General features: G+C 43.1%; 1 protein-coding gene across 5 annotated transcripts in view; it reads right to left on the bottom strand.

The window, feature by feature from the left end:
• Positions 1-21,653, bottom strand: part of PTPRT (protein tyrosine phosphatase receptor type T) — a 709,404-nt gene that overhangs the window by 486,922 nt on the left and 200,829 nt on the right. Inside the window, exon 1 of one of the 5 annotated variants that reach the window (XM_044985250.1) lies at positions 4,537-4,641. The exons of the other annotated variants lie outside the window; for them this stretch is intronic. The gene's annotated coding sequence lies outside the window, so the exon portion shown is untranslated. Of the gene's footprint in view, positions 1-4,536; positions 4,642-21,653 lie in introns of those variants that run through there. 5 annotated transcript variants of the gene reach the window in all.

The raw sequence follows: 21,653 nt of genomic DNA, 5'->3' as shown, positions 1-21,653 counted from the left end.
CATGATAGGTCCAACTCCACCTGGCACCTGTGAACAATTTTCCCTCCAGGAGCCTATGACCAGTAGCTGATTAAAGCGACTCACAAACAGCCTCTTCAAAACACAATTTATGTATTCACCCACAAAGTGTGGCCCCTTCAAGAGTTTAGGAGTAAGGAAGGACCTAGGAAATAGAAGGCATTGGTAGAGCAGAAGCGGTCCCAGGAATACGTAGTGCTTGGAAGGAAAACCCAGTATTGTTTCTTTAAAGGCCCATGATCAGGATCCTTACAGAGTGGATGGGGCAATGTTCCACACTCTCCCAGCCAACCAGAATGAGCTTTGAGAAGAGGACCAGCATATATGTTGCTTCATCTTTTATATTAGGGAGAAATGCCTGCAGAAGGTCTCAAGTATCAGAGGGGTAGCCGTGTTAGTCTGGTTCTGTAGAAGCAGCAAAGAATCCTGTGGCACCTTATAGACTAACAGAAGTTTTGCAGCATGAGCTTTCGTGGGTGAATACCCACTTCTTCGGATGCTTGCATCCGAAGAAGTGGGTATTCACCCACGAAAGCTCATGCTGCAAAACTTCTGTTAGTCTATAAGGTGCCACAGGATTCTTTGCTGCTTCTGCAGAAGGTCTGTTTGCTGCATTCTCCTAGATGGAAGGTGAAAGCCCTAATTGGGGAAGAGACACAGCAGTAGGAAGACCTGTCTGAGGCTCTACAGCTAGCCTAAGTTACAACTCTAGCTCCAAGGAGGAAAACTGGAGATTCCTGTTTTAAGAGACAGGGATTCTCAGAAGTAAAACTCAGCTCTGGGAGGAGGGCTGGTGCAAGGAAAGCCTACCAGGAGTCTTAATACTGACCCACAGTGGGCATAAACTTGAGCAGCTAAAGAGGTTAGTTTACACTCTGTGGAAAGAGTTAATGAACTAGGCCCTCAACAAAGGACACATGTGTTTTGAACCAATGTGGCATGGGTAATTGACTGAAAGAACCTGAGCGGATGCTGAGCAAAATGCACCTGCAGAGATACAAGAGGACATGCTTTGGGGCAGAGCCCCACTACAGAGCTGTTCGCCTAGGTCTTACCTAAACTTTATTTCCTTGAAAGTCCTTGTAAATTCTACTCAACCCAGACACCCCTGCTCCTGGCCTGGAAGAAACAGACAGCCCTTGAAGCATTCACAGTGTCCAGTCACTGTTGTCTGCTCACCCTCTTCCTCTCCAGGCTAGGGTTAACAACAGTTTAATGTCTCTTTGATCCCGCATTAGCTGCTCTCCTGCTCATTTTAGGAGATATGCTGAATAGGAGGTGATTTTCTGTTAACTTTAGCACACTATCTGCTACAGCAGGGCTTTACTTCTTGGTGACGATTCTTTCCCAGGGAAGCACAGTTACTGTACACGTTACTTAAGTTCTAAGCCAAATGTCTCAGTCCAGGACTAAATCTCTACCCTTAGAGACAATGATGTCATTGTGATTTCATGTCTATTTTAAGTGAAAAACTGAATCCAACTTTAGCTATAGATCAGAGATTCCAAGGTCAGAAGGGACTACTACGATCATCTAGTCTGATCTCCTGGATAACACAGGCCAGAGAACATCCCAAAAATAATTCCTAGAAAATATGTTTTAGAAAAACATCCAACCTTGATTTAAAAATTGCCAGTGGTGGAGAATTCACCACAACCTTTGGTAAGTTGTTCCAATGGTAAATTATAATCACTGTTAAGTTTCCACCTTATTTCCATTGGTAGAGATACTACCAATGCCTCCATAATATCCCAGCTGGCTCTAAAGGATTAATTAGTAACTTCCAACTCCCACTTTCAGAAAAACTCATAGAATGTATCATCTCATATGTAACATTTTATTTTTCTGATGCAACTGTTTTTCCACTCAACGTTTGGAGATTTTTTTTATTGTAGCTTGAGTTCCCAATAACGTGATATCAAACAGCACAGGAAAACCCCAAGAGCAACATAGTTCAATTAAATCTATGCAAGTCTAATCTGAATGAAGCAATATAGCGTACTTGTGTGTGGTAAACCATAACCCCTAAAGAAACTTAATTCCTGCCGCTGGAAATGGAATTCAGCCTTTGATAGCTTACTTCAACAGGCTGAACGGATGAGATGATTAAGAGGAACTACACACCGCATTTCTACCTTTTGTGCAGAATTGCAAGAAAGTGAATACTGCTCTGATTGGAGCAATAAAAAGTCACAAGTTAAGTAAAAGGACATTCAGCTGAATATACAAATCCAGTACAGCACACATCCAAGTCATTATCTTGGACATCTTATTGTGCAGTTTCTGGTGCAACACAGATCTGGAGGACAAAGAGCTCCAAATAATGAAATATTTTCCATTGAAAATATAAAGTCAGAGTGGCCAGGTGGCTCAGTAAATCAGGGTACTAGCTTATTTAACTCCACACACCTGCAGTGGGTTGCAAGCAAATGGGAATTTGGTGGTCTCACCCTATAACATACTCCATCACCACAGGTTGCTTAAACACAGTCCCAGTACTCCTCTGAGACTTTTTCCACACTTGGAACAAATTTTCATAGCAACCTCTTAAACTATCCATGGCAAATGTGCAAGAGCACTCAGCTGTGCTCACAAATCCCAGGTCTCTGTGGCACACTCCAGGGAGCATTTGTGCAATGTGGATTTTTTCAGTCAAATCCTCAGGGCACAGTTCAGAAAGGTAATTAGAAATACTGGTCCCTCAAATTATAGCAAAAGTAGAAATTGTAAAGATTTTTTTTATTTAATAAATAAATGATAACAATGTAAGGACTAAATACTGCTTACCAAACTGAGTAAGGATTAGATATTCTAACAAAAATAGCCCCACTGAAGAGAATGTGTCGCACAAACTAGCCCCAAGTAATTCACTCTTATGTTTGAGTGCTTAATGAATAATCCCTTCTATTTAGAGTAAAAGTATTCTGGGTAAAGGAAAGGAAACTCTCTTTCCCCCTCTAACTTTCTAGCCCACATGCTCAGGGTTTAACTGATTGCCATATTTGGAGTCAGGAAGGAATTTTCCTCCAGGGCAGATTGACAAAGGCCCTGGAGGTTTTTCGCCTTCCTCTGCAGCTTGGGGCCCGGGTCACTTGCTGGAGGATTCTCTGCACCTTGAGGTCTTTAAGTCACGATTTGAGGACTTCAATAACTCAGACATAGGTTAGGGGTTTGTTACATGAGTGGGTGGGTGAGATTCTGTGGCCTGCGTTGTGCAGGAGGTCAGACTAGATGATCATAATGGTTGCTTCTGACCTTAAAGTCTATGAGTCTATGAAAGGGTCTTTGACCACAAACAATTGAATCATGGGTTGTCTTCTGAATGTGCACATAGTACTACCAAATTAATTATTTAAGGATCAGTTCCAATCACTGTATATTACATATAGTATATGTAGATATTAAACACAAACAAACATAACAAAGCAGCAGATTACACAAAGTTAAGTAAAACTGGGACATATGCTGACCACTAAAGTCATTAATTTCTCTTGGGCAATGCAATCAGTCAAATCATTTGATACAAATATTTAAACTGCATTTGTTTTCTTCATCTTACTATTTCACTAACTCCACTTTTTAAATAAACTATTTTTCTTTATTTACTTTTTGGCTTGACCATGTCATACAGTTGGTTTAGAGTTGTTTATATGTTTAGAACAGTTGTTTGTTATGTACTATATAGTGAAGTGGTATCATTATTTAAGTTATTTGCTTGTATTTTAGAAAGTGATGGCCTCTGAACAGCAAGATGGAGAAAGGGGTGCAAAGCTGGGGCAACAACTTCCCTGAGGGTGAAAATACAGTTGCAGTCAGCAAAATCATGCTCTTAAAGAACGACAGATTGAATCCTCAGTTTATGTAAGCTGGCATGGATCTAAAGGAATCAGTGGAGCTACACCAATTAACACCAGCTGAGGATCTGGCCTATCCCTTATAACAAGAAGTCAGTCAGCATAAGTCTAGCAGACGTTTAAAAAACTGATCCACAACCAGGATGTAATCACTGCCTTTGTTACCCTAAAAGACGGTCTCTCCTGGGCCTTCCAGGACAAACAAGAGTCTCAAACAAGAATCTTCAACCCTCCCCAAGTTTCCCAGGACCACAGGGGTTGCTACCAGTTCATACCCCACCCTGGATTAAGTCTACCCCTTTGGCTGCAGGGTAGGGTTGCCAACCCTCCCGGTTTGGCTGGGAGTCTCCCAGAATCAGGCCCTATCTCCTGGAGGCTACTGAAGCCAATCCGGGAGACTTTAGGCCACTAAAAGTCCAGCAGCACAGTGGGGCTAAGGCAGGCTTCCTAGTACCTGCCCTGGCCCATGCCGCTCCCGGAAGCACCGACATGTCCAGCAGCGGCTCCTAGGAGGAGGTGTGTCCAGGGGGTCTTTGCATCCCAAGCACGGACTCCATGAGTATTTCTCCTCAATCTGGGAATTGCAATCTCAGTTCAAAGTGCAGACACAGCCTTGGATAATCCCTCAAGGCTATGTAAATCACAGCAGCCTCTTCCTACCTACCTGTGGGTAGCAGCACCACCACACCAGGGCTTGCAAGGGGTCCTCATGTCTTCCTTAACGCATGAGCTGGGAGGATTCTCCCCTAGCTGGATCCAGGGATTTTAGAGGCTGTTTACACTATTCCAGCCCTCTTACCCTGCACAGAAGTGCTGGAGCTGAGAGAGAATTTCACCTGTGTCCCAAACAAATCTTCACACCTTGGTGCAGGGGGCTCACAATTAGTCCTTGGTCACTGGGATTCTTCCATTGCACGTTCTGGTTTTCTAGTGCAAATGCTACCACTTCTACCCTCTCTTTAGAATACTTTCCCTATGTTTTTGGTTGTCCTCTCAGCTTCCACCTAAGCCACTATGAAGAAGTTCCCTAACCTTCCCAAATAACCTTAGATCCTCAAGACCCTAAATCATTCCATTCTATCCCCGCTTCTACAGTAGCCCTTCTACATAAGAGTGAGCACAACTGATCACAGTGACTTCAACAGCCCTGTAGACAGACCTAGAATAACCACCCTCAGCTTATGTTCGCTAGATCTGTTCATTCATTCCAGAATGCTGGCTTTGTATTATGGTTTAATGGTGCCAAACAATGCACTGAAAACCTTTTTTTTTTTTTTTTTTTTTTACTGTACAACTAAGATTGTATCCTCTTGTTTGCTTTTCTGTTTGTTACAGCCTTATTCTCTTACATTTCTTTCTCTAGAATTGTCCAAGTCATTTGCTCATCTACACAAGTTATTTTGTTTTTCCTCCTTTGATTTTACTGCCTGTCCCCTGAAATCTAAATTTTGTATTTTCATCACCTAGCTACAGATTTTTCTCATCTGAGTCACTGCTTTACAAAAATCGGACAATCAGTCCTCAGAATGTTCCTTGTGACACCACAGTAATCATCTCCTTTCATCCCAAACTGCTTCTATGTATATTTAAGCAGCAAAGAATCCTGTGGCACCTTATAGACTAACAGACGTTTTGCAGCATGAGCTTTGGGTGAATACCCACTTCTTCGGATGCAAGCACTTCTTCACTGCTTGCATCCGAAGAAGTGGGTATTCACCCACGAAAGCTCATGCTGCAAAACGTCTGTTAGTCTATAAGGTGCCACAGGATTCTTTGCTGCTTCTACAGAACCAGACTAACACGGCTACCCCTCTGATACTATGTATATTTAGACACTGTCTTTGATATCAAAGTCTGTTCTTTACTAGTTCACCTAACAATCATTTCCGACCCTGCAGATTTTTTTTACAGGTCTATATTTTAAAGACTTCATATGGATCCCTTCATAAATGTAGATGTTAAAATAGCTCTTCATAGCAATGCAAATATCATCTCTGTTCTCAGGGGGTAGTATCCTTGGTTCTCTTATGTAGCCAATTAGTTCATTTTATCATCCATTTATCATTGTGTTATTTAGTGCTTTGGTCAACTCACATGCTATTTTATATATAGCAGTATAAGATTGACAAGTATGTAGGATTGATGAGTGTTTATTAGGTATATAAGTAAAGCACAGAATGAAATACAAGGCCTATGGGCTGAGGCCTGTAAGAGTTTAGTTTAGTCATGTTAGGCCATAGGCTTAAAAATGTGTGATGTGAATGGGTGACCTAGGCATAACCCTATGCTGTTAAGGTTGGAATACTACTGGAAAGAATGTGCCAATAGGTGATGTTACGGAAAAATGGACTGCAATAGACCATAAAGCACCAGATTATAACATCATGGAAAGTTCTGCTTTGACCGCACGCTACCATGGACATGTATTGTGCACACATGCTAATGAGAAGGTGAACTAAGAAAACAACTTATGAAAAAAAATGGGGCACCGTAACATTCATGACGCGTGGAAGTACAGATAAGGAAAAGAGGGTTGAAACCCTCACGTATTTGCACAAGGTGTTCGGTGTGGTCAGAACAACAATATAAAAGAGGTTCCCTGTCTGGGTAAAATGAGAAGACCCCAAGGCAGAGATCCCCAAACTGTGGGGGCACGCCTCCCTAGGGGGGCACGGAGGAACATTCGGGGAGCACAGCAGGGCCTGGGCCAGCCCCCACAGGGGGCAGAGAGAGAGCACCAACTAGCCCCACTCCACTACCAAGTCTGCTCTGGCCCTGCCCTCAGCCCCGGCCCCTGACCACAGCCCGATTGCAGCTCCACTCCTGGCCCTGGTCCCAGCCTTGGCCCCTGGCCATGGCTCTGTTCCCAGCCCCAACCCCACCCCCAGCCATAGCCCCACTCCTGGCCCCAAGGGTAAGGGGGGAGGGGGACATGACCTTGAAAAGTTTGGAGACCACTGCCCCAAGGGAAGACCCACAGGAAACCCCAGCAGGAACCACCCTTCTATCAATGATCATCTGTTGAGAGATCTATCCTAGAATATCTTTGAGGCTGTGACTATAACTACCATAATAGTCATTGCATTGTTTTTTGTAGGATTTCTATATGTATGGGTGATTGAAACTTTACTTATTGCTTTAATAAAATGTGTAGTACAGATAAGACTTTGTACTTGCGATTGTATCTGCGGTCTCTATCCTTGTTCTTCCTGTGTTCCTGGAGTCTCCAAATTTGAGAAAAGCAATAGATGCGATTTTCACTTGAAACTGTAGCAACAGGAGCTTAACCCATTGTAGTTTAATACAAAATCACTAAATTCAATTTAAATAAAAATTTTCTGTTGCCTAATGAATCCATCTAGATTTAACGCCAAACTCGATGCTTGATTTACTCATCCACTTAATGTGGGTGGGGGAAGGAATCTACTCATTATTGTTACCTCCAGATATTTTGCTTTTGTATCTACTGCTCTCTTCTACATCAAACTATTGAAATCAACTTGCGGAGCTTAATCCCAGGGTTGTTGTCTGTTAGCCTAGGCCTGTGACATGGTGAACACCTTTAGTATCCTCTTGCTGTAATGCCTACACCTCGCTGGATGTGCTCAGCCCCTCAACACAGATTCCATAGGGTTTTAAATCTCTACTTTATGGGTAAGATTTTTCAAGAGTACCTACATGATTCTGGCTTAAATTCTTAAGGACCTAAGTGACCTTTGAAAATGGGATTTAAGAGCCCACATCACTTAAGCACTGTTGGAAATGTTAACAGGCAAGTCTAATTTTGACCTCCTTTCTAACTTCCTCAAAGGTGCTAAAGCAAAGCTACAGACAAATTCAATGTTACAATACAGCTATTCAAAAATGAAGAATCAATTGATATCAGATTATAAATAGACTTCTTGTGAAGTCCTTGCGTTCTATGTTGAGAACAAGACGGGGGAGAAAAAAAATTCTAACCCAGAGTCTAAACAACTACCAGAGGATTAGACAGACTTTATTGCATGCAGATCAATTGAAAGGGATTCGTGAACAGTCTCATTCTCTGTGAACTGGATCAGATAGCTCCCTGACCTCTGCCTCATCACAATCAGGACAAGAAAAATCTGAAACCACAATTAAGCAGGGTGAAGAGTAGAAGCAATGCCACTTTCATCCTTTGAATTCCTTTTTCAAATGCATAAATCTTTGACACAATTGAGTGACCTGAACTAGATCAAGGAATTAATGTCTTCTATACCCTTGATAAATCACTTTTTTTTCAAAATCTGCTTTACCTTGGAGATAGCAAAATCTCTGTGAATTGATAGCTGGAGAGATTATGGGCTTAATCTTTCACCCACTTAAATCAATGAAAGTTTTGCCTTAGACTTAGAGCAGAAACAACCCCATGAATGCACCCAATTTTCATGCTTTAGCATCTATACTTTTTTCCTTGCTTGCCAGTCTCCCTTTTAGCAGGGAATGCAAAGTACTATTATTGCAGAGCTCTTTCCCAGGGTTTCTCTCAACAAGTCTGTGGCAAAACAATCCCTTCAGCTGTAGTTTGATAGTCCGAAGCAGTCACACTACTGCTGTACTCATTTCTCAGGAACTCCTATTTAGAGTACACAGTACTAGTGCTTAATACGGACTACGTCTCTTCGGGGATGTAAAGGGGCCCTTTGGTGCTATAGACTTGGATGGAACTGGAAGGTGCTCAGAACCTTACAGAATAAGGGCTCACATTTCCTTGAATTAATTGAGCGCATGCGTCCCAATTGTGCGGCCCAACACTGGCACAGGCCACTCACATGGAGAGGACGGGAAGCATTGCAAGTTTGCCACATGCAGAATTAATAGGGTTATCAGCTCTGAGAGCAAGGAGCTTTCCCTAGGTATCCGTGAAAGCAGAGTCATCTGTACAGAGGCCCCAGACCTCTACAATAGCTCCTAGCCCGCCTTACCTCTTTACAGAAAAGATCCCCTACGAAATGCTTCCCTTGGGACAGCCACCCGGGGGTGATTCCAGGGAACAGGTGTGAAATGGGTAAGTTAATATTACAGGTGTCAGCATTAATTTACCTACCAAAGTTCCACAAGTTGGAGAAACTCTGATAGATATCATGGAGTGTAACTACTCTCCTCCCCACCCTCTTCGTGCATTTCAAACCCCACAGAGTCAACATGGAAGAGCTGATAAGTGGGGAAACAATATTGCAGAGGCAGGAAGTAATTCCCAATGGGAGTTAGGTGCCTAAATACTTTTGAAGTTGAGGTCTCACTTCCTTCCCTGATCTCCTAATCCAGATCCACTAGATTCCTTTCCCCTGAGGAAGGCGACTATACAGTCCCTTGGATTTTAATATTCCGATCCCCTACCCTCTGCTTCCTAGAATTTATATTCTCATCAAAATAATCCATTTTTTTATTCCAATTTCTCTAGTTTAAAGTGCACTGACTGTAAACATGAAAATAAAACACACTCAGTATCTTAAGATTTACTAGGGGGAAATTCTCTCTCCTGTTTGAAGGTGGTAGCGGGGAGGTGGAGAAGAGGATCAAAGCCTCCAAAGAAGACAACTTCAGAGCCTGCAGGCTCCACACTCCATCTCCAGGCCCCGTCAATTCTCACATAAGCATGCTGCGTTATGGCTCTGGAAACTAAACTTCAAACAGAAAAAAGAGTTTGAAAAGCCAAGGAGTATGGTATATAACCAATGTGCACTTGGGTTGAAATGCCCATGTGGATTATTGTTTGAACATGGGGGGTGGGGGGAGGGAAGTCAGCACAATGACATCGCCCACTATGAGCTGAATACTCCCATTCACCCTCGGTAAGAGACCCCTTCATGCCCCACATACAGACCAGAAACGAACTATGTCCACTCTATACATACATCCCATTGACCCCCAAGTCACTCAAATACCCTCACAAGGATGTCTTGATTTTCCCCCTCTGTCAGGTAGAAGAAATATGTGACTCATTGTACCAGTTACAACTAAATGAGACCAAGTGCCTAGCCAGAACATTTCTGAAAATATAAAGGATACAAACATTGCAAAGAAGGGACTAATTCAAGACAATGGCCATCTATTTTAACATTTGAGTCCTGTGCATCCTACAGCTCAGATTAGTGTTAATTTCAGGGGATATACTTATTTTGGAGGCTGTTTCTTGGTTGTTTGGTGTCTTTGTTTAATAGCCACTGCATTCAGAAGTTTGGAATGCTAGGAGAAATCACTGGCACATGAAGAGCAAGTCAAACTTATCGAAGTGTATTAGCTCCCATCTCAGTCCTATATCCTTGGGCAAATCCCTTAGCCTCTCCTGCCTCAGTTTCCCCTTCTCTAAATGGGAATGAAAATACTTAGGTATGCTACAAAGTGGCTGTGAGGATTTGTTGTGAAATCACTCTGATGTTTAGAAATCCTCAGTATTTATTACTGTACCATTTCCAAAGCATTGTGAGATAATTTGAGATGAAAGCCACTATAGAAATGTAGCCTGTTATTACCATTATTCTAGGTATATAGAGGCAGACTTGACATCTGCACAGATCTTTTTACTGTTACCCAGTGCTCCCTCATTTAATGGCCGTTACTGCTATGCTTGTTTGCCTGTTTGTATTGATCTTAGTTTAAAAAATCTTTAAGGAAAGAACCGAGAGAATGGGGTTTTTTTACTGCAGAAATAACCAGTCCTGTAGTACGCAGTATTGTCTCCGACAGCCCGGAGCGGAGTCAGACCAAGGGAATGATTTAAGCCTCAGTAGGCCGACTAGTGCAGCTTGTGATCTTTTCCCTCACACTGTCCATCCCTTCATTCTCAATTCAGTATTTGATATTTTCTGTTTATCTACTGATGTTTCCTAGAGGCCCCTGTTGTGCTTTGTCAAGCGCCCTGGAATTGGGTTGCTGCTGACACTAGCAGGGTGTCTCTGCCTCAGTGACTCCATCAGATCACAGATCCAAAGCTGCCAATGCATTCAGGTCGCTAGGCCAACCACACATTTTCCATGTGTGTATGAAACTTAGTTGCCGGAGGGCATTGAAGTCGGAGACTCACTAGTACATCTCAGCTGTCCCTTAGTTACTCGGCTCATCTCATTCCAAACTCAAATTTAGTTCTTCCCCCAAACTAAAACCTGCTGTTACTCCAACAGCTTAACCTGGAAAATTTGACACACACTGAAATGCTAATCCTTAACCTGAAATACACATGCTAAGTAAAATTATCCTCACCATATAGCTTTTTCCTGTCTTTAATTTTTGTATCTTTTGAGTTCCATGATTGGCATTCTGATGCTATGGTCAGTCTCTCTGTGATCTTGCTAATTTCCCATCAATAAATAAAAAGATCTTAATCTTTTATTTTCAGTTTTGTCTAGTAAATGCTAGGAAGGATGGTCTTGAGGTTTAGCCACAGTAATAGGAGTTAGGAGATGTGAGGCTCATAGGCAAGTTATTTAACCTCCCCCTTCCTCAGTCTCTTCAGCCGTAATAGGGACAATACTGTTATTACTTGCATATGTGAAACCAGTTATTTAATATTTGTATTGTTGTAGCAGCTAGCAGCAGGGGCAGCTCCAGGCTCCAGCACGCCAAGCGCGTGCTTGGGGTGGCACGCCGCGGGGGGCGCTCTGCCGGTCGCCAGGAGGGTGGCAGGTGGCTCCGGTGGACCTCCCGCAGGTGTGCCTGTGGAGGGTCCGCTGGTCCCGTGGAACATCCACAGGCATGCCTGTGGGAGGTCCATGGGAGCCGCGGGACCAGTGGACCCTCCGCAGGCACGTCTGCAGGAGGTCCACCGGAGCCGCGGGACTGGCGACCGGCAGAGCACCCCCCGCGGCGTGCCACCATGCTTGGGGCAGCGAAATTGCTAGAGCCGCCCCTGGCTAGCAGCCCTAGCCACAGACCAGGACCACGTTGCGCTAGGCACTGAACAAGCACAGAACAAAAAGACTGGCCACATCCCCAAAAGCCTGCCTACTAACAGGAACCGTAAATGTTTTGTTTGTGAAGTTTTAAGCATGGAACTATGCCTGCCCCTTAAAATCTAATTCATTTAATTATTTTTTTTAAACTCCTTTATTCCCTTCTCGGCCATTGCTGACCCTATGTTTACCATCTTCTCTTTTTATTCAGTTCCTTTACCTTTTTAACAACTTGATGCCTTCCCTGGTTTGTGTAATTCTACTGTACAGGGATGTGTTTAATTATAATGGATTTCCTGTTATTCTCTTGCATGGCCACCTGAGTGCCTTGATGGAAGGGGACTATGTAAAATGAAATTCTTCTGCTGCAGTATTATTGTATGTAAATTCGTTTGTACTCCTTTGATGGGAAACATTATAGAATTGCAAAGCACTATTACTAATTCTTAACGTGTTTCTTTGCAAAGGTTAAACATCAAATATATATATATATATATATATATATATATATATACACACACACATATATTTAAACTATGTTAAAATTGAAATGGCCACAGAATAGAACTCTACTGGCAAGAGACTATAGGCCCAGATCCTCATAGGTATGTAGGCTCAGAACTTCCACTGAAATCAGTGAAAGTTAGGAACCTAACTCCTTTTGAGGATCTGAGCATTATGTCCTTAAACCTCATGCAGCTCATTCACAATGGCTATTCTTTAGGTGACTGATCCTATGCTCAATGGAATTGATAACAAAACTCCTATTGCCTGTAGTAACCTCAGGATCATTCCCAAAAAGAGGATCTCTTGTGTTGTACATGTAGACCCTAATTCTCCACTGCCTCACATTTTGTGTTGTCATTTATCCCTGTGCAAAATGTATGCACAGGGCTACCATGCTGGTGTTTTACACTGACTTTGCACAAGTGCAAGTGACTACAAAAAGGTGCAAGGAAGTGGAGAATTGTCAGTTATGTTTTGTAGCTAGGCCAGCCCGGTTGTATTAAGATACAGAAAAGCAAACACTTCAGAAAACCTGCTATAAGCTGAGCTCTCAGAATTTCTCTTGTTCCTAAAGGTGCTTTTCAAAACCTTATAAACTCAGAGGTAGAACTTTTCAAGAATACAAGGTTAGCTGTAATAAAATCAGTCTCTGCAGATTTGGATTTTTATAACTTGCTTTTATGACCTTAAGATCAGGCAGTGAGTGTCACTTAAATAAGGCATCCACACAGCCTGTAAACTCTTGGATTGGATTAAAGTCTCCATGTAGGGTATCACCTCCTCCAGCATTTATTGAATGTTGGCTGGCAATTAAAGTTATTTACAGCTGGGACCAGTTTAAAAAAAAAAGAAAAAGAAAAAAAAAGTCGCTTCTATTTGCTGGTTCAGTGGAAGATCTAAAAACTTTTTTAGTTTTTAAACAATAAAATGAATAACCCAATCCTTCTGTAAAAAAACAACTGGTAGTGGGCAATGACAGGCAACAGCAAATGGAGATCACGGTAAAGAAAGCTGGAAAACTAGCTGGCATCCCTTTGCTATCTATATTTTAGTGGTCTCTTATGAACTAGTGAAAACTGCTGAACTAAGAGCCAGGAGGACTAAAGTTCTCTGCTTAATTATAGCACAGTCAGCAGTAAGGCAGAGTTTCTCCCTCATTATCCCAGAGATACATCTCAACTCTGGATCAAGATACAACTGCTTACATGCAAAACTATGATGACAACACTTAGCTGCTAGGAATTAGAGTATGACAACCAATACATAGTCAAACAACCCTGTGGTAATACCTTCAGCCATTAACAACCAGGACAGGCAGAACTTTCTGCACTTGCTTGCAATCAATATGTTCAGTGATTTTTAATGGAAAATAAACTGATAAAATGCTAGGCTCCAATGCACCAAACGGAAAGGAAAGAGCCTCAGGGAAAGAAAGCCCATATACTTTAAAGAGCTGGATTTATTCACTAATTGTTAAGGTTCCAAGGCTAGAATGCCCCTTTCCCCCCCTGCCCCCCCCACCAAAAAACCACCAAAAAAACCTCCACACACCAGCCAACCAACAAACAGGAAAAATCACAACTCCTGTCTTTAATTTCACATAACATTTCTTTCAAGAAAACTAAAACCAGAAAAGAAAGAGAGAGACCTTAAAAAGTTCCTCTTTACTTCAAAGAAAAACAGAGGCTATTACATGGGGTAACGCAGACCTGTCCCACTGAAACAATTAAATAAGGGGAAGCAGGGCTCTTTATTACCTTTTAGGAGGCCATGCTGGGAGAATGGTTGGAGTCTGGGGGGCTATATAACACAGGCTCTTCTGTCTCTGTTAGTAGTGGAGAAAATAGCTACAGAACAGAGGGTGCTATCCTCAGAGCCTTGAATAAGGTAACATATTGGAGAATTGCAGGTAAAAGCTTTTCTGTTTGAAAACGTGTGTAGACTCTTAAGGGACAAAAAAAAGGAGGGGAAAGCAATAATGATTTTACTGCTAAGCACTTGGAGATAGACTCTATGACATGTAACAGTGTCTGCTTGTATAATAAGCACACCTGCATAGCAAAGAACAAATTTGCTGTACTCTTCTCAGTTAGGTACTGGGTAGGGCTGGCATCCTGACTCATTTTGTGGCTTACCACGTAGCTATAAAGCAATAACAATTTTTCTCCATTTATTTCATTCCACTATGGCTCTGTGCAGAGATAAAGAAATATACCGTATTTGCCTTACTGGCTCTGTGCGCCAAAACTGGCATGGTGTACAAAATAAATCCAGAGAATGTCCTTAGAACTCCAGCTGCAAATATTCTCAGTTCGGTGATAGTGAGCTTTGTCTTCTCTCTCTTCTCTGTCAATCTCGCTTGCCCTCCTAAAGCCTGAGCTTTAGGTGAAGGCTGGCAAAAATAGAAGCCTCAAGCCACATTTAGGCTTTACATAAGTGGCCTGTTTTACAAAATGCTGAGCACCCAGAAGCTCCCATTGACTTTGAAATTGTTGGGGGCTCAGCACTCTTGAAAATCAAGCAACTCATTGAGAAGCTGACCTTTAGGCACCTATGTCTAAAAAATCTTGGCCACATCAGCATGCCTCTGCTGGTGATGCATTCATTTGATATCGACACTACAGACTGTGGGAGTTAAATTCCATTGCAGGATGGGAGTCACAGGCCCCGTGCTCCTCCTACTACGTGATATGAGAAAAATCAAGCACTACACGTGATATTCTTAGCTAAGATCTTGTCCATTTGTCTCTGGGGAGAAGAGGGGTGACAGGGTGGAAGTTATAAATCCCACAGTATTGTGTGTTTAGACTAGTGTTCTTGTCAAACCACATGGGTGACGTGAAGCCACACTGTCCTGAGGGGCATGAGGATTGGGAAGAATTCTACTTCAGGAATACAGAAATTATGTTGGCACTTCCCAGCTTGCTGTGTCCCCAAAGGAGATAGGTGCTACTATGAGTGTTGTTTCCTCTCCAGGAGTCAACGCAGGAGTGGTGCATAGTCATAGAAATGTCAGACTGGAAGGGATCTTGAGAAAACATCAAGTCCAGCCCCATGCATTGTGGCAGGACCCAGTAAACCTAGACCATCCCTGACAAGTGTTTGTCCAACCTATGGGGATTCCAAAACCTTCCTTGGAAACCTATTCCAGAGCTTAAACTGCCCTTATATTTAGAAGGATTTTCCTAATACCTAACCTAAATCTCCCTTGCTGCAGATTAAGCCCATGATTTCTTGTCCTACCTTCCATGGATATGAAGAATAATTGATCACCATCCTCTTTATAACAGCCCTTAAACATATTTGAAGACTTACTGGGTCCCACCTTAGTCTTCTTCTCTCCAGTCTAAACTTTCCTAGTTTTCTTAAGCTTTCCTCATAGGTCAAGTTTCTAAACCTATCATTTTTGTTGCTCTCCTCTGGACTCCCCAAATTTACACACACTTTCCTAAAGTATGGTGCCCAGAATTGGACAGAATATTCCTGCCGAGGCCTCACCAGCAACAAATAGATCAGGACAATTACCGCCCATGTCTTACATACAACACTCCTGTTAACACGCCTCAATGATATTGGCCCTTTTCGCAGTTGTTTCACATGGTTGACTCATATTCAGTTTGTGAGCCCTTATAACCCCCAGATCTTCTTCAGCAGTACTGTCACCTAGCCTGCCATTCCCCGTTTTGTAGTTGTGAATTTGATTTTTCCTTCATAAGTGTAGTATTTTGACTTGTCTTTATAGAATTTCATCTTGTTGAATTCAGACCCATTTTCCAATTTGTCAAGGTGGTTTTGAATCCTAATCCCACCCTCCAAAGTACTTGCAACCCCTCCCAGTTTGGTGTCATCCACAATTTTTATAAGCATACTCTCCACTTCATTGTCCAAATCATTAATGGGAATATTGAACAGTACCAGAGCCAGGACTGACCCCTGCAGCACCCCACTAGATATGGCCTCCTAGTTCGACAAACCATTGATAACTACTCTCTGAATACAATCTTTCACCAGTTGTGCACCCACTTTACAGTAATTTCATGTAGACTTCATTTCCCTCATTTGATTATGAGAATGTCATATGGGACTGTCAAGAGCCTTACTGAAATCTCATCATCCCCCTCCACTAGCCAGTAACCCTGTCATTAGGGTAGTTTAGCACAAGGGTTCTCAAACTTCATTGCACCATTACCCCTTTCTGACAACAAAATTTACTACATGACTCCAGGAGGAGGGACTGAAGCCTGAGCCCCGTGACCCTGGAATACTGTGGCATCATGAATGTATCATACCAAAGGCTTCGGCCCTGGACGGTGGGGCTTGGCTTCAGCTTGGGCACCGGACCCCAGCAAGTCTAACACCAGCCCTGGTGACCCCATTAAAACAGAGTCATGACCCACTTTGGGATCCCCAACCCACAGTTTGAGAACAACTGGTTTAGCATGATTTATTTTTGACAAATCCATGCTAGCTACTCTGTTTAACCTTATTATCTTCTAGGTGCTTACAAACTGATTCTTTAATAATAGGTTCCAGTATCTTTCCAAGTATCATGCCCTCTTCCCTTCCTGTTTGGGGTGGATGTATCCTATAGTTGCAAGTTAGAAGCAACCCTTGTTCTCCCTCAAGCAGAGGGGCTGCTAGAATTACAACCAATCTTTACACAGGCTAGGAGCAGAGACCCTAACTAAAGGCAACCACACGGCTTCTAGTGTCCTAAACTGTATAAATAAATACTGAGCCTGCAGCTGCTGCCTACACGCTCATGGCATGACTGGCCTTTACCACTGCCTTTTTTAAACAATATTCTGGAGCTAGAAACATGACAGAAAGAAAACCCAACACTACTGGTCACCGAGCCTAGCTTCTCCGCAGCTCCAAAATAGAAGCTACCACACCCAGTCTTGCAAGGAGATTTATTTTCTTGACAGAAGCCAGAAAACAAACAAAAAAAACCCCATCTTTTAACTCAGTCCTTACTTTCAGGTTTCAGCTCCACCCCCCCATCAGGGGCTTCTGCCAGGTTCCCAGTTCTGGCCGGCTCTGCAGCAGCCTCAGGGCTATCACCTGGCTACAGGGGAGACACCACAGGAGTTACCTCCACTCCACTATTCCTTTATTTCCCCAAGCACAACCTGTCTCAATCAATCCCTCCTTCCAACTAACCTCAGCAAACCTTTGTAGGCCCAGATGTAGCCAAGCCCTCATCAAATGGCTGGATTGGACTCACCTGCTCAGGCCCAGACACTATCTTCAGTATCTTCAGACACTAGCTACCCTGTGGCATTACTCTATTCTGTTCCATCCAGTACCACTACAGACCTTTTTCCACATTGCATTTTATTCTAATGGATTAGTACTTAAAATCTCCTTTCTCAGTACACATTGTAATCCAAAACGTGGTGAGGAAGGGAGGCAGGAATATAAGGTCTGCTCGATAACAAAAATATATTCAAAAGTTCCAGGTGTCATAGGAAACATCTTTATTATTGATGATTTATTTGCTGTCACTGCATTCTTGTTACAACCTCTTTACATACAAACAGCGCTAGTGTCTCGAGACAGATTGTGTTGCTAATAAGTGATGCAAACTGTCAGGAAACAGCAAAGGGCAATTAGTAAACCACTATCTCTTGTGACTACTGATGAAATTTACAGATTTTACTTTTTTCCTCTCCCATTGCTTATTCCTGCAATGGATCAAGACAGCACCTTGAAGATTAATTCAATTAATTAAATGAGCTGGAGCTTTTAAAAGGAAAAAGGTGTTTTATTCTCATCCACATTCCTGAAAGAAGTACAGTAGGATCATACTATAGTAATGATGACTTTACGGCTGGCTGGCCCTCACTGCGAGCCTTTGCTGTGACCTGCAACACTCATGGTGCTGGCAGCACCGGTAGAGGCCTCTGCTTTCTGGACACCCGGAAAGCCTGGGAAGGCATCGGCACTGCCAACAGGCTGGGACCCCTACTGCTCCCTGGAATTGGTGGCAGACCACTGGGGGGCTATGGAGCCCCATGTGACTCCGGTGTGGGCTGTCGGCCTGAACAGAGTCATTTGCCTTCCTTGCTCGGTGCCGGGGAGTCACTCTTCTTCTACCTCTTCTTGGGCACCGAAAAAGGGGAGCGCTGCTGGGTAAAGCCCGGTGCTGGGAGTGTACTGAGCACCGAGGCCAAGGTGCTAGGGGCAGAGTCTGGCTGGGACAGCGGGCAGAGAGCAGCCTCCATGAAGAGGGCTCTCAAACAGAAGTCTTGCTCTTTCTGCATTCTGGGATGAAAGTTTTTACAGATGCGACACATCTCCATCACATGTGATACCCCCAAGCATTTGAGGCAGCTGCTCTGGGGGTCACTAACAGGCATAGGCCTGTTACAGTCAGAGCAAGGCTCAAAACCCGGAGACTGGGGAATGCCCTGCCTGGGGCAGAGTCCCAGCAGGGACTCTATCTCTAACGACCAGGGGCGGCCCTACACATTTCGCCACCCCAAGCACAGCGGCATGCCGCGGGGGCGCTCTGCCGGTCGCCAGGAGGGCGGAAGGCGGCTCCGGTGGACCTCCCGCAGGCGTGAGCGGCAGAGCGCCCCCCGCGGCATGCCGCCCCAAGCGCGCGCTTGGCGTGCTGGGGCCTGGAGCCGCCCCTGCTAACGACACTACTTAACTACTTACTAACTACAGTAAACAATTTACAGGGCCTTAAGGCTCGGAAGAACAAAGTAGAAGAGCCATTAGCCCTTACAACGCAAGGGAAAGGCACTGCAGTTAACCACCAGGGGCAGTAAGAAGGAACTGAGAGGGCTGGCAGTGCCTAACAGACCGTCGCATGAGCACGGCACTCAAGAGGGCACCACAGCCCACCCTACAGATACTGCTAAGGCAAAAATCTCTGACAGCCACACATGTGGGCATGCGCACACCTAGAATGGAATACACATGAGCACACACTTGAAGAAGAAACAGCAAAGAGAGACTGTAACGAAGCCGGTTCTGGCAGGACCCAGCTGAGAGTGCCAATTCAGGACAAATTGCTTAAACAGGGCAGTTACAGCTCAAGGCTGGTGTTTTTCCACCTCTAAGGCAAACCAAACCAGCCAGACAAAGAGGACTTTGGTCTCACCCCATGTCACACAAGCAATTTCCTTACACACTCCAGTTTCCCAGTATCACCACCAGTGCCACTCGTCATGGGGATGAATGGTTATGAAAACCAACACCCCAATAAAAGAAAAAGGTTCTCTCGATCCCAAAGAATCGAGCCCCAGACCCAGGTCAATATACAAATTAGATCTTACCCACAAATCACACTGTTGCCAATCCTTTAGAATCTAAAATCTAAAGGTTTATTCATAAAAGGAAAAGGATATGAGAGCTAAAATTGGTTAAATGGAATCAATTACATACAGTAATGGCAAAGTTCTTAGTTCAGGCTTATAGCAGTGATGGAGTAAACTGCAGGTTCATATCAAGTTTCTGGAGTACAACCCCCACTGGGATGGGTCCTCAGTCCTTTGTTCAGAGTTTCAGCTTGTAGCAAAGTCCCTCCAGAGGTAAGAAGCAGGATTGAAGACAAGATGGAGATGAGGCATCAGCCTTTTATAGTCTTTTCCAGGTGTAAGAACACCTATTTGTTCTTACTGTGGAAAATTACAGCAAAATGGAGTCTGGAGTCACATGGGCAAGTTCCTGCATACTTTGCTGAGTTACAAGGCATATCTGCCTTCTCTCAATGGGTCAATTGTATAGCTGATGGCCCTTAATGGGCCATCAAGCAGGCTAGGCAGAGCTAACACCAACTTGTCTGGATGTCACTCAGAAGCATAGCATAAGTTTGAAATACAGACAGTATAGAGCCAATAACTTCAACTAAAAAATGACACATGCATACAGACACCATAATCATAACCAGCAACCCAGAACCTGGTCTTAGACACCTTACATGACTCCCTTTACATAAGATTTGGTGCCACTACAGGAGCTTGGTTGCAACCATGTTCTATATGGTCCCAGATTATATCAATAATGTCACAGACATTTTTAAATCAGCAGGTCCAGATAACTTGCATCCAAGAATTTTAAAAGGTGGCAGAGGAACTTGCAGGGCCATTACTCTTGATTTTCAAAAAGTCTTGGAACACTGGGGAAGTTCCAGAAGACTGGAAGAAAGCTAATGTGCCAATATTTAAAAGGGCAAGCAGGATGACTTGGACAATTATAGGCCTGTCACAGCTTGACATCAGTCCCAGGCGAGATAATGCAGCGGCCGATATGGGACTCAATTAATAAAGAATTAAAAGGAGGGTAATATAATTAATGCCAATCAACCTGAGTTTATGCAAAGTAGATCCTGTCAAACTAACAATATTTCTTTTGCTGAAATTGCAATTTTGGTTGATCAAGGTAATAATATTGATGTAATATACTTAGACTCTGTAAGTCATTTGACTTAATACCGCATGACATTTTGATTAAAAAACCTAGAAAGATATAAAATTAGCGTGGCACACGTTAAATGGATTAAAAGATGACTAACTGAGAGGTCTAAATGTAATTGTAAATGGGGAATCATCACTGATCAGGTGCATTTGTAGTCTGGTCCAGCAATGATCGGTTCCAGGCCCTTTGCTATAGAACACTTTCATTAATGACTTGGAAGAAATCATAAAATAATCTCTGAAGTTTGAAGATGACACAAAATCCAGGGATTGGTAAATAATGGAGAGCACACGTCACAGATTACCAAGCAATCTAGATTGCGCTCAAACTCACTGCAACCAATCAATATGCATTTTAACATGGGTAAATGTACACATCTAGGAACAAAGAATGTAGGCCATACTTACATGATGGAGGACTCTCTCCTGTGAAGCTGTGCTCTGAAAAAAGATTTGGGGGTTGTGGTGAATAATCATCTGAACACAGGTTCCCAGTGCTATGGCCAAAAGGGCTAATGCCCTTGGATGCATAAAATGGGGAATCTCAAGTAGGAGTCGAGAGGTTATTTTACCTCTATTTGGCACTGGTGCAACCACTGCTGGACTACTGTGTCCAGTTCTGGTGTCCACAACTCAAGAAGGATGTTGATAAATTGAAGAGGGTTCAGAGAAGAGGCATGAGAATGGTTTAAGGATTTGAAAAAAAAAAACCCAAAAACATTCCTTATAGTGATAGACTCAATCTATTTAGCTTAACAAAGAAAAGTTTAAGGGGTGACATGATTACAGTCTAAGTATCTCCTACATGCAGAATAAATATTTAATAATTGGCTGTTCGATGTAGCAGAAAATGGTATAACATGATCCAGTGGCTAGAAATGGAAGCTAGACAAATTCAGACTGGAAATAAGGTGTATATTTTTAACAGTGAG

This window comes from Mauremys mutica, chromosome 13, assembly GCF_020497125.1.
Source record: "Mauremys mutica isolate MM-2020 ecotype Southern chromosome 13, ASM2049712v1, whole genome shotgun sequence".
Classification (NCBI taxonomy): domain Eukaryota; kingdom Metazoa; phylum Chordata; order Testudines; family Geoemydidae; genus Mauremys; species Mauremys mutica.
The sequence above is the reverse complement of the archived record's forward strand: the minus strand, read 5'-3'. Positions and strand labels throughout refer to the sequence as shown.